Source organism: Salmo salar, unplaced genomic scaffold, assembly GCF_905237065.1.
Source record: "Salmo salar unplaced genomic scaffold, Ssal_v3.1, whole genome shotgun sequence".
Lineage (NCBI taxonomy): Eukaryota > Metazoa > Chordata > Actinopteri > Salmoniformes > Salmonidae > Salmo > Salmo salar.
Window position 1 is genome coordinate 1 of NW_025549715.1, and position 13,980 is coordinate 13,980.

The 13,980-nt window shown below is 48.5% G+C and overlaps 1 pseudogene; it reads right to left on the bottom strand.

Moving 5' to 3' along the window:
• Positions 1 to 2,987: 2,987 nt before the first annotated feature.
• LOC123738725 (catenin delta-1-like) overlaps positions 2,988 to 13,980 on the bottom strand; it is a 37,467-nt pseudogene continuing 26,474 nt past the window's right edge.

Here is a 13,980-nt window from a genome sequence, read left to right on the forward strand (position 1 = left end):
GGTGGTGGGGGGCTGTGTCATTAGACTGGTGGTGGGGTGGGGGGCCAGTCATTAGACTGGTGGTGGGGTGGGTGGTTAGTACATTAGACTGCGGTGGTGGGACACAGACTCCAGTGGGGTGGGGCGTGACACTAGATCATGGTAAGTGGGGGTAGTATTAGACTGGGTGGGGCAAATAAAATATCAGGGACTTGTGGTGGGGTGGGGCTGTGACATTAGACTGGTGGTGGGGTGCAGCTGTAACATCAGGACAGGTGGTGGTGGGGCTGTAATACTTTAGACTCCAGGTAAAGGGGGCTGTGACACTAGGATCAGTGGTGGGGGTGGGGGGGACCAAATAGGGGATTATGGTAAGGGGGCTGCAACATTAGATCTGGTGGTGGGGTGGGGGTTGTGACATTAGGGATCAGTGGTGGGGGGGTGGGGTTGTAACATTAGACAGGTGGTGGGGGGTAAATACTAGATTGGTGGTGGGGTGGGGCTAAAAATACTAGACTGGTGGTGGGGTGGTGGTTGTGTCATTAGACTGGTGGTGGGGTGGGGGTCAGTCATTAGACTTGGTGGTGGGGTGGAGGCTGAACACTAGACTTGGTGGGGGGTAATATAGACTGGTGGTGGGTGGGGGTAGTCATTAGACTGCGGTGTAAGTGGGGCTGTGTCATTAGACTGGTGGTGGTGCGGGGCTGTGTCATTAGACTGGCGGTGCGGTTGTGTATTAGGATTGGTGGTGGGGGTTGATTAGACTGTGGTGGGGTGGGGCTGTAAACATTAGATTGGTGGTGGGGTGGGGTTGTGGTATTAGATGGTGGGGTGGGGTTGTGAATTAATTGGTGGTGGGGTGGGGGTTGGCATATAGATTGGTGTGTGGGGGCTGTGACATTGATAATGGTGGTGGGGGGGGGTTGTGACATTAGATATTGGTGGTGGGAGGTGGAGGTTGTAACATTAGATTGGTGGTGGGGTGGAGGTTGTAACATTAGATTGGTGGTGGGGCAATCATTAGATTGGTGGTGGGGTGGGGATTTGTGTCATTAGATTGTTAGGTGGGGTGGGGTTGTATCATTCTAGATTAAGGTGGTGGGGTGGGGTTGTGTCATTAGATTGGTGGTGGGGTGGGGTTGTCAGGACATTAGATTTGTGGTGTGGGATTGTGTCATTTAGATTTGTGGTGTGAGGTTGTAGTCAATAGATTTAGGTGGTGGGGTGGGGGTTGGGAGATATTCTAGTGGGGGGAATGGGGTCCCCACAGAAAACCACTGAATACAAACAGCTATGAGGCTATTCAGAGCCATGGTCTGGTCCCATCAGCTGCAGTTACATAGACCAGAGACCAGAGACCTGTGGCAATCAAACATGGATCCAAACCCAGACCCCAGGGGACAATTTACACTCACACACTTAGTTTCAGAGTCAGGTCTCGGATATTGGGGTAGACCTGCACTGTGAAGACCTCTAGGTGTGTGTGTTGCTAGATGTTATTGTCTGTCTCACCCCTGTCTGAGCGGCAGCGTACTGTCTTCATATCCTCCGTTGACCCGGGGCTGGGTGCTGTGGGAGGTTGAGGTTCACCATGAAGTCAGTCTTCTTCCAGCCATCCTTCTCCAGGGTCTTCTCAACTCCTTATAGCCCCAAACTAACTGGAGTATCAGCCCTGCACCACGCACCTCTACGCTCTGGACCGGGTTCCTATCAGGAGACAGAACTAGAGGACTCCAGAGAGAGAAACAGCATCAAACAGAGGTGATTCAAATACACAATTACCCCGAAGTCTACCCCAGGAGGAAACGGGGTAACAAGGTCAACCACGCACCCCGGGAGGTCAACCACGCACCCCCGGGAGGTCAACCACGCACCCCGGGGGAGGTCAACCCATGTCACCCGGGGGAGGTGCAACCACACGGGAGGAAGCCCCCCAGTCACCCGGGAAGTCAACTACACCCCCAGTCACCCCGGGAGAAGTCCAACTACTACACCCCCAGTCCACCCCGGGGGAGGTCAACTACACACCCCCAGTCACCCGGGGGAGGTCAACTACACACCCCCAGTCCACCCCGGGGGAGGTCAACTACACACCCCCAGTCGAACAACCCACCGGAGGGAGGTCAACTACATACCCCAGTCCACCCCGGGGGAGGTCAACTTACACACCCCCAGTCCACCCGGGGGAGGTCAACTACACACCCCCAGTCCACCCCAGGGGAGGTCAACTACACACCCCCAGTCCACCCCAGGGGGAGGTCAACTACACACCCCCAGTCCACCCCAGGGGAGGTCAACTACACACCCCAGTCCACCCCGGGCGGAGGTCAACTACACACCCCAGTCCACCCCAGGGGGGAGGTCAACTCACACACCCCAGTCACCCAGGGGAGGTCAACTACACACCCCCAGTCCACCCCGGGGGGAGGTCAACTACACACCCCCAGTTCACCCCAGGGGAGGTCTAACTACACACCCTCAGTCCACTCGAGGGGGAGGTCAACTACACACCCCAGTCACCCGGGGGAGAAGCTCAACTACACACCCCCAGTCCACCCCGGGGAGGTCAACTACCACACCCCCAGTCAGACACCCAGTGGGGAGAGGTCAACTACACACCCCCAGTCCACCCGGGAGTGTCGACTACACCCCCAGTCCACCCCAGGGAGGTCAACTACACACCCCAGTCCACCCCGGGGAGGTCTCAACTACACACCCCCAGTCACCGGGAGGTCAACTACACAACCCCCCTGTCCACCCCGGGGGAGGTCCAACTACACACCCCCAGTCCACCCCAGGGGGAGGTTCAACTACACTCTCTGGAGGGACGTGGCTCTTTTGGTTTTTCTTTTCATTTAGTGTCTAACTGATCAGTAAAAGGGAGAAACCCTGCAGGCCTCAGCCCACCAGAGACTAAGTTTGATTCCCTCCCTGTTCTACATCATCCTTACTGATGGATAGACACACATGCACCTCTTTTTGTCACACACACACCAGCTTACCCGTCCTTATTGATGAGCACCAGTCTCTCGATGCCTCTGCGAGGCTCTGAGGATCTTGGCAGCGTCCAGGCTGGAGCCCAGAACCTCATGAAGGGTGCTCAGTACAGACACCACCGTCTCCTCTGACAGAGCCCTCACAGGCTGAGCTCTGACCCCCACCAGGCAGGTTGGATACCAGGTGTGGAACTGCATGTTTACCTACATGAGACAAGGAGAGGTAGAGATATATAGCTATAGTATTTACTAACACAGGTCGGCTCAAAGAGAGCGCGAGAGAGGGAGAAAGAGAGGGAGTGGTAGAGAGAGAGAGAGAGCGAGAGTGAAATAGGGAGAGGGAAAAACAGTTCCACAGAAACAGGACTAACCGAGCAGGTCTCTGTTGCGGCGTCGATAGCCAGGTTCCTCAGAGCTCAGACATGGCCCTGACCACCGGTCGTTACCATGGGCCAACAGCTCTGTCATCATGGGGGAAGACCCTTCTCCTGACGCAACAATGCTACGGATATACCGCCCATACTGAGACACAGAGGGGGAATACATACAGGTCAATGGTTATTCTAGTGTATTCTGCGTTCAGGAAATGGACAGACTGTTTTGAGTACTAGACTGTGGTTTAATAAGGGTCTAGAAAGGCGGTGGTTTGTGATTATACTGTGGTTGACTTACAGTCCAGGTGTAAAGGGTTTCTGTTAGAGGTCAAGTAAGGAGGCTGAAAGGGATGTGTGGACCCAATGGTGGTTGTGTTAAACTGACAGGCAGTGGGGTATCAAGGTGTGTGGTGGTGTTGGGCCTGGTGGTGTTTGGATTAAACTGACAGGCAGTGGCGTATCAAGGTGTGTGGTGGTGTTGGGCCTGGTGGTGTTTGGATTAAACTGACAGGCAGTGGCGTATCAAGGTGTGTGGTGGTGTTGGGCCTGGTGGTGTTTGGGTTAAACTGACAGGCAGTGGGGTATCAAGGTGTGTGGTGGTGTTGGGCCTGGTGGTGGTTGGATTAAACTGACAGGCAGTGGCGTATCAAGGTGTGTGGTGGTGTTGGGCCTGGTGGTGTTTGGGTTAAACTAACAGGCAGTGGCGTATCAAGGTGTGTGGTGGTGTTGGGCCTGGTGGTGGTTTGTGTTAAACTGACAGGCAGTGGGGTATCAAGGTGTGTGGTGGTGTTGGGCCTGGTGGTGTTTGGGTTAAACTGACAGGCAGTGGCGTATCAAGGTGTGTGGTGGTGTTGGGCCTGGTGGTGTTTGGGTTAAACTGACAGGCAGTGGGGTATCAAGGTGTGTGGTGGTGTTGGGCCTGGTGGTGTTTGGGTTAAACTGACAGGCAGTGGGGTATCAAGGTGTGTGGTGGTGTTGGGCCTGGTGGTGGTTGTGTTAAACTGACAGGCAGTGGCGTATCAAGGTGTGTGGTGGTGTTGGGCCTGGTGGTGTTTGGGTTAAACTGACAGGCAGTGGCGTATCAAGGTGTGTGGTGGTGTTGGGCCTGGTGGTGGTTGTGTTAAACTGACAGGCAGTGGCGTATCAAGGTGTGTGGTGGTGTTGGGCCTGGTGGTGTTTGGGTTAAACTGACAGGCAGTGGCGTATCAAGGTGTGTGGTGGTGTTGGGCCTGGTGGTGTTTGGATTAAACTGACAGGCAGTGGCGTATCAAGGGTGTGTGGTGGTGTTGGGCCTGGTGGTGTTTGGGTTAAACTGACAGGCAGTGGGGTATCAAGTGTGTGGTGGTGTTGGGCCTGGTGGTGGTTGTGTTAAACTGACAGGCAGTGGCGTATCAAGGTGTGTGGTGGTGTTGGACCTGGTGGTGGTTGTGTTAAACTGACAGGCAGTGGCGTATCAAGGTGTGTGTGGTGGTGTTGGACCTGGTGGTGGTTGTGTTAAACTGACAGGCCGTGGCGTATCAAGGTGTGTGTGGTGGTGTTGGGCCTGGTGGTGGTTGTGTTAAACTGACAGGCAGTGGCGTATCAAGGTGTGTGGTGGTGTTGGGCCTGGTGGTGTTTGGGTTAAACTGACAGGCAGTGGCGTATCAAGGTGTGTGGTGGTGGTGTGGTTGACTCACGGTCCAGTCCGGCACACAGGTTCTGCACAGCTCGGCGGAGGCTTCCAGCACGGTGGGGTTCTTACTCTCCTTCAGCAGAGAGGTGTAGACACGCACCACCTCCGGCTGGAACAACAACTCATAACCTGGACGGACACACACACACACACACACACGGAGGGAGAGGTGTTAGAAACATGTAGACACGTCTCCTTGTCTTCTCCTTTTCACCTGCACTGTTGCTGCATTCATAAATCTGGGGGGTCACTTTGTACGGTCATCCAACTAGGAATTCCAAGTCAGAAACTCGGGCCTCCTCATAGACCTCGGAGTTTCAGACCTGAAGATCACTGACATGATTTGACCCTCGTTTCCCAGTTGTCTTGAAAGCACCATGAGTGAAAACAATGTGATGGGAAGCTCATCAGGCTGGCTTAGCTGTCGCCTGGTCACTTGTTTCAGATCAGTACAATAGAGGAGTGGACAGGAGAAACATCATATTCCAGTCTGCATGATGCCACTTTATACTGTGTTACCTTTGGCAGGTGTAGTCCTCTTTGGAATGTCAATCATATCTGCTCCGTCCTCATTTCTCCCTGCAACAGAACATCAGAACACTCAGGAAGATGCAAAGAACACTCAATAACCCCCCGCCCACACTGCGGTGCTCTAGAACCCCCTGCCCGCTATGGTGCTCTAGAACCCCCTGCCCGCTATGGCGTTCTAGAACCCCCTGCCCGCTATGGCGCTCTAGAACCACACACCTCTGTGAGCCACTGAAAAAGCCGCTAGGTAGGAGCACACATGCTAACACACACTCTCTCTCACACGCTGCACACTGCCTCTCTTACACACATCGTCCTCTAGGAGACGGCAGAGAGCATGACAATGACACATCATTAGCCAGTCCTAATCAATGCTCTAACCAGCAGACAAGCAGAGGTCAGAGAGTCAGAGCTTACCTTTAGAACACCAGTCATCTGTTCCACAGCAGAGAGAAGGAGAGCAGAACGAGGGAGGAATAAATGATAGGAGGAGAGAGGAAGATGATTTGAGTCAAGCGAGAACAGCAGCAGTGACCCAGCCACCCAGACACCTCCTCCACCAAAGCACCAGCATTGATCACATGTAGGATTAGAAACTATCGCAGAAAACACACACTAACATGCACGCCAGCACAAAGACAAACCATCAAAAACAAAATGTCTGTTCACAAATAGAGAAACAAATCATTTCCATCAGACAGACAGACATCAGACACACAGACATTAAGGAGTGAGACTGAACATTCTTTAGGATGGGGGTAAATAGTATTCAACATCCCAGGCCTACCACTGGTTCTCTGCTGTCTCTCTTTCCTGCTACACTGTCACTATACTGTGTACACACACACACTACAGTCAACAACTGCATCACTCTCACTCTGCCTTCCTTCCACTGACAGATAATATAAACACTCTCTCACACACAAACCAGACAGACAGACAGGCACCCGCGCACACGAGAACACACACACACTGACCTTTGCCCCTGCGGAGCTGAAGCGGTTGGTCTTTCCAGTGGAGGGGCGGGGCCCTGGTTGAGGGACATGGCTTCCTGGTAGCGCTCAGCGCCCGGCACCTCCCGGTGAACCTAAGGTCAAGTCAAGTTTAAAATCATACAGTATAATATTGCTTATTTAAAGACATGCTGCAAAACGTTGGTGCCTACTAAGTATTTTCTTTACACCTCCGGCTTTGGGCTGATGTGTCAACATGTTGTTCATACATAATCTAGGAGCAGAATTACTGTCTTACATCAATTAGCCACAAAATCCCTAGTTTGAAAGCAACTTTTTCTGGGAACTATACTGCTTCATTTTCCCCCCGTGTGGGTCAGCCCCCCTAGCAATTCAAGTTCTAGCCAGTGAGCTTCAGCCCCTCACCATTTGAGTGACAGCTAGCAAGATGCAGAGTGAGCACTGACATTGTGCGCATATCTATACATATGTGACGTAGTACACCATTTTCAGGGACCACTTTTGGCTCGTGAGCGCTACTTTCAGAACTGTGAACAGTGTTGTCCCGATGGTAGAATTTCGACTTCGATGCGGATACCAGGTTAAGTGTCACAATACTCGATAAAGTACTAAAATAATACCATGGCCAAAGTCACATAATGGCACTTGATCCAGACAGATCTTTGAGGTTTATTTTAAATGTTTGATTTTTGAATGTATGCGTTAATGAATGAATTATACAATCAATTTGACTTCATTTTTTTACTAATCCAACTACATAACATCATGGTAATAATGTATTTGAACAATAAATCTCAATTGATAAACTGGGTAAATCAAGATGTAGCCTAGGTGTATTCACAATGCAGGTGAATGCATATTCAATAGCAGCGTGAGCATGAATTGAGTTAGAGCTTTCTGGCTGATTTCATGGTGCTACAGATGAAAAACAATTGTTTCCCTTCCATTTGGGACTTATTTTATTGTACTGATCAACAACATTTGCGTAGAAGAAGCAATCTCTTATTTTATAAAAGTGTGTCTCTAAGACCCATGACATTATTCACACACACAGCCAGTTCAAGGCTCGAGCAAATAGGATATTGACTGGGACAGACGTGAGGCGGGAGAGACAAAGTGAATGAATAAAGGTTTTGGTCACAATCAGTGTTTCCTCAGAACAGGCTAGTGCTAGCCATGGGGAAGTGGAGCAGGCACCGTGCTCTCACGCCATAAGGGGACCTCGGCTGTGCTGATAAACAAACTCGATCCTCTCTTAATCAGTAGATGACGTGACACTCATTTGACAGAAGCACCAAACGTTTTTTTTTATCTAGTACCGAACCGTTTGTCATGTGCTGGTTTTGAAAAAGTACAGAAGTTTGGGTATACCATGCAACACTAAGAACTACTGGCTAAAAAGTCTACAGAAGTACCAGAGAATCTCTTTAAAGTACAATTCAAAAGGTCACAACACATTACTAAAAGGCAGGATGAATCACTGTAGAAAGAAACAGAAAGGAGAACAATGTGAACTACAACAATACCTGATAGGACAGATTCCGCAGCAGACACATACTGTTCTCTATCAGCTGGAGACAGAGAGAGGGGGGAGAGAGGGGGCGAGAGAAAGGGGGCGAGAGAGAGGGGGCGAGGGAGAGGGGGCGAGAGAGAGGGGGAGGAGAGGGGGCGAGGGAGAGGGCGAGGAGAGGGGGCGAGGAGAGGAGGAGAGGGGGAGAGAGAGGGAGAGAGGGGGGAGAGAGAGGGGGAGAGAGAGGGGGAGGGGATCAGACGAAGGAAAAGGAGAACTGGATTAAAATACATGCGGACACACAATCAAAGTTCAGGATCACAAGAAAAACAGCAGTGTGTGCGTGCACACCTTGTTGTCCACGTCTTTCAGGTTGATCTGTGATTGGACAATGTACATGAGCGAGTCGACCAATCCTGTGCACTCTCTCAGCTTCCTCCTGGCCTCACTGCGCTCTGAGCTCACGTTCCTGTTTTAGAGAGAGCGGGAGAGAGAGGGGGAGAAGGGGTGTGAGAAAGCAAAAAAAAACAAGCAATACAGAAACAGAGGGGGACAGAATAAAATGGGCAGAGAGAGAGAGAGAGAGAGAGAGAGAGAGGGGGAGGAATGAGAGTGGCTACAATCAGTGGCCACATAAGGATTCCAGCACACAACCATTAGTAATAAAACACTGAGTGGTCCTATGTCAGTGTGTTGCTTTCAGAGACTGAAAGACTGAAAGGGTGTGGCCACGTCCCAAAAAGCACCCTTTTCTCTATGTGGTGCACTAATGTTAGGGATGCCCATATAGGGGATAGGGGGCCATTTAGGACGCAGCCTGTGGTTGTTATACTCCAGTATAGTAAGGGGACAGTGAGATCGTAGATCAGGTTACTGGGCCAGTCATTGTGTTGTAGCCTGCCTTTAACAGAGACAGACACACCCACTGGAGAACACAGCACATTCCCACTCTGCCCTACCTTCTGGGAATTCCTCAGGCACACCTGTACAGACATGCACATACACACACAGCACTGCAAGACCAACACACAACACACCAGTCACTCATGGACTATACATTACTGTTTTATGGCAGGCCGATACATCTTCAATACTGGTATGTATTTTTGCAATATCTTCTATCATGATATTTTCATACAGTACTAAGATAAATGAAAAGTTTGACAAACTGGACGACATCACAGTCAGTTTGGTCCTAGCTTGGTTGAGTATAAAACCATCAGAATGGAAAAAGACCCATAAAATCATTAAGAATTAATTTGTTGCAATTCTACAGTCAATGTTGAAGCATAAAACATATTTACAACTTTTATTATTCAGAAACTTTAAAATACCGTAAAAAATGAGAAACATATTGTGATATGATATTATGGCCATATCACCCTCCTCTTTTTCCTCTCACTGTACAATCCATCCCTCTCTCCCTCCCCCTCTCCGTACCTCAGGCAGCCAGCGGTGTTGGTGAGGGACGTCTCCCACTCCAGGTGTCGTGGTTTGAGGTTCTCCTCTCCTCCTGCCTCGTTCGCTCTCTCCCAGCCCGAGTGAGCTACCATCACCTCGTCTGAGAGGGCGTGCAGGGCGTGGTCAACGATCTCCATCTTCACTGAGTCGTGAGATGACAAGTTCCACAGCGTGCCTGAGAAAGAGTGTGACGGATCATCATCACCACCGCAGCAGTACGCCGGTAGTAACCGCAGCAGTACGCCGGTAGTAACCGCAGCAGTACGCCGGTAGTAACCGCAGCAGTACGCCGGTAGTAACCGCAGCAGTACGCCGGTAGTAACCGCAGCAGTACACCAGTAGTAACCGCAGCAGTACACCAGTAGTAACCGCAGCAGTACACCAGTAGTAACCGCAGCAGTACACCAGTAGTAACCGCAGCAGTACACTAGTAGTAACCGCAGCAGTACACTAGTAGTAACCGCAGCAGTACACTAGTAGTAACCGCAGCAGTACACTAGTAGTAACCGCAGTAGTATTACCTGTGATAGTATCGGTCAGGTCCTGGTCTCTGGTCTTCCTCAGCAGTCGGACCAGGGCCGGTACTCCATCACAGTTCTTGATGGCGATCTTATTGTCAGGGTCTCGTCCATAAGAGATGTTTTTGAGCGCTCCGCAGGCGGCGTGGTGGACCTCCTTCTTAGGGTTGTCTAACATGGACACCAGGGATGGGATACCTTTCATACGACGGACATCTGTCTTCACCTGGAGGGGAGAGAGGGCGAGAGGAGAGGGAACGAGGGAGAGAGGAGATGGAAGGGGGAGAGAGGAGAGGGAAGGAGGGAGAAGGTGATAGTGGTTGTGTGTTGCTCTCATTCTGACATGAAAGACAGTAGCTAGGTAGCCTGCAGCATGGCTGTGTTTATAACTAGATAAAGGGTGTGTGGGTAATCAAATCTAATTTTATTCATCACACGCTTCGTAAACAACAAGTGTAGACTAACAGTGAAATGCTTACTTACGGGCCCTTCCCAACAATGCAGACAGAGAGAAAATAGAAAGAATGATAGAAAAGTAACAACACTTAATAACAAAAGTATATAAACACATAATGAGTAATGATAACATGGCTATATAAACGGGGTACCAGGTAATTGAGACAGATATGCAAGGGGCTTTAAAGCTGTCGGTGTGCAGGTTCTGTTTGTGTATATAAAGTAAGTGTGTATAGATAAAGATGACCTTGTTGTTCTTAAAGGTGAGGTGCTATAGGTGTATATATTACCTTGTGTGTATTAAAGCCAAGTGTGTGTGTGTGTGTGTGTGTGTGTGTGTGTGCGCACGAGTGAGTGAGTGAAGTGGGGGATGTTCTGCCCATCCAACCTAGATTGCCATGTAGCTAGTAGTGTTTGTAGTTAAGTGAGTGACTGACTGACCATGAAAGAGAAGTGGGAATGTATTTCCGTGTCAAATAAAATAAATGTTTATTAGTCACATGATTGGGATAATGTCACGTCTACTCGCGCTCCTCCTCTCTGGCGCTCGTTGTCACCAGTGTAGTCATCATTACGCACACCAGCCACCATCGTTACGCGCACCTGCGCTTCATGAGACTCACCTGGACTCCCTCACCTTTCTGATTACCTCCCCCATCTGTCACTCCCTTTGGTTCTTCCCCCGGACCTTATTGTTTCTGTTTATATGTTCCATGTCTGTACACTACTCCTGTTTCTTGTTTTGTTCCATGTTTGTTTATTTATTAAATTCACTCCCTGTACCTGCTTCCTGATTATTAGCGTACACGTTACAGGTAAACAGCAGGTGTAGACTAAGTGACATGCTTACGGCCCTTCCCAACAATGTAGACAGGGGAAAAGAGAAATAATACAAAAATGTGTGTGCTTATATTTGTCCAAGACAGGTTACAAAAATACATGACATGGCCGTCTATAGTTATCAAATATCTTAATATCAAACATGATCCATTTACAATACTAGTAAAAGTGTGTGTGTTCACGCATGCATTTCAATGAGTGCAGGTTGTGTGTGTTATAGAAAGTGTGTTGATATTAGTTGAACATGTATTGACTAGAGTAGATTATGACGATGACTGACTTCAATTATTATTTATTGCTATTCGTCTTTTCTGATGAAAAACATCTAGTGCTCATTGTCAAGATCTGCAAGGAAACAGTCAGCTCAAAAAGGAGCTTGTAACCAACATGGGAGAAGGTGTGTTTGCAGAAGAGCATGGTTTATATAGCTAGATAGATCCTCTACTGGTGCCAAAATGTGACTGTAGGTTTTCAGCAAATATAATTAGAGTTAACCCTATTCATCTATGGCAAAGCTACTTATATGTTTCCCCTTTCATCCGTGTCTGGTGTTCGCTAGTTACTGGCTAGCTGGGTCTTCAGTCAGCATGGAACAAAGGTCTCTTTCAAAACATCTGTCAGTGCTGCTGTGAACCACATCACAAAATACATTCTAAACGGGAGATGTATATAAATATATAATTGATGCAATATTGTTTGAGGTTCTTTGTGTTTCACCACATTTGCTTGAGGTGATTTTACTGCAACACTGCATCCAAGTTGCTCGACAAAGGCTTTTCAAAGAGCTGTCAGTCAAGGCTAGCTCATGAATATAAGCTCCACGCCCACTCAGCCTGTCTTCTCAAACTTCCTGGTATTTAGCCAGGAGAGAAAAAAATGCTTTTCAGAATGACTGTTCAGGACTTTTAAATAATTTACTTTCTGGTTTCAGAATTTCTGCAGACAAGCTGACTGCAGTGCTAACGTTCTAGAAGGTGTGGCTCCAAGGAAGAAGAGGTGTGCTGGTTGTATCGCCAGCAAACAGGTGCCGTCCTACGACGACATTCAGCGAGTCATCTACTACATCAACAATTTGGCAGATGTCCACGCGATGCCGCTCCCAGGATGGAGCCCTGGATTTAAGGCCAGACATCCGAGTGATACCGACATTTCAGACCTTCTGTGTGGCCCAAGTGCAAAACTTTGATGCGTGATCATGGAGAGTGCTTTCCTAAATCTTGATACTTATATTTGTATGGAACGTTCAACAGCTCAAACCAGTGGACCAGCAGCAAAGGCTAACCAAAGCCCGCATGAATCAGACCCAGAGAGACGGTCAGTCCATACTTTGGTGACGTGCGGTCATATTGTCTTTAAAGTTTCTCCTTTTAGTTGCTGCTTAGATTACTCTGACCCGTATTACCTCTCACCCCCCCCATCCCCTTCTCTGGTTTAGCTCTTTTCAGATGTTGTTTACTCTGTGTGACTGTCATTGGTGTCAGGTCCTTGGTTTGTGAGAGGGTCGTTTGGGCACATCTGAATGTGCTGTCCCCAGGGACGTGTCACACGGGGAAAATGTGTTTGAATATAGCCTATACACATTCTCTGTGACATGAAACTATAAGAGATATTATTTAACGTGGTAACTGATTCATTATTTATCCTCCCAAGCCGCTCCGAATGGAATCTGACTTGGAAAGACTACGGGTCACAACCATAATATGTGCAGGGACTACATGGGATGTGCACGTGTACATGTTCAAACACGTGCACACCACATGTAGTCTTTGCACATATGGTTGTGACCTTTAGTCTTTCCAAGTGTTTCTCTGTCATGTATGTACACGTGTGAACATAAGTGAATGCAGCCAATGTGCAATGTGTGTATGTGTACAAATGTGGCCACGTATTCATGTGTATGCAACACCGATGCAGACAGACACTGTCTGTAGAGTTACTGGATTTCATGTTATGCGTTTCCGTATTCATTATTTGAATAAAGGTCTTAAAAAAGTAACTACAAACTTTGACCTAGTTTCTCTCAAAAAACATGGTGTGGGGACTCAACATGTAATGACATGTAACTCGTTGGATATTTGGAGTAGAGAGATCATGTTGGCCTCATTACAAAGCTACCATTCTCTTCTTTCCAGCACCGTCTAAAACTCCAAATGGTTTTGGGGTCAATGTGACTGATTATCATAGAGCAAGTCACATATTACCTTGTAGTTCTTAAAAGGGGCGTCAGGTAGCCTAGCGGTTAGAGCGCTGGACTAGTAACCGAAAGGTTGCAAGATCGAATCCCCAAGGTGACAAGGTAAAAAACAAATCTGCCGTTCTGCCTCTGAACAAGGCAGTTAACCTTTCGGTTACTAGTCCGTCATTGAAAATAAGAATTTGTTCTGACTTGCCTAGTTAAATAAAAGTTCTAAAAAATAATAATAAAGTTTATATATATATATATATATATATATATATATAGCAATCTGTCAGTCGATGACGTGGCACATAACCATTGGTTGATGCAAGCGACGTCTGAGCAGGGGAATGCGACCTCATATATATATATATATATATATATATATCAGACGCTTGCATCAACCAATGGTTATGTGCCACGTCATCGACTGACAGATTGCTATAACATATTATGTGGTTAACCAATACATCAAAAATACAGTCGTTGTAAGATC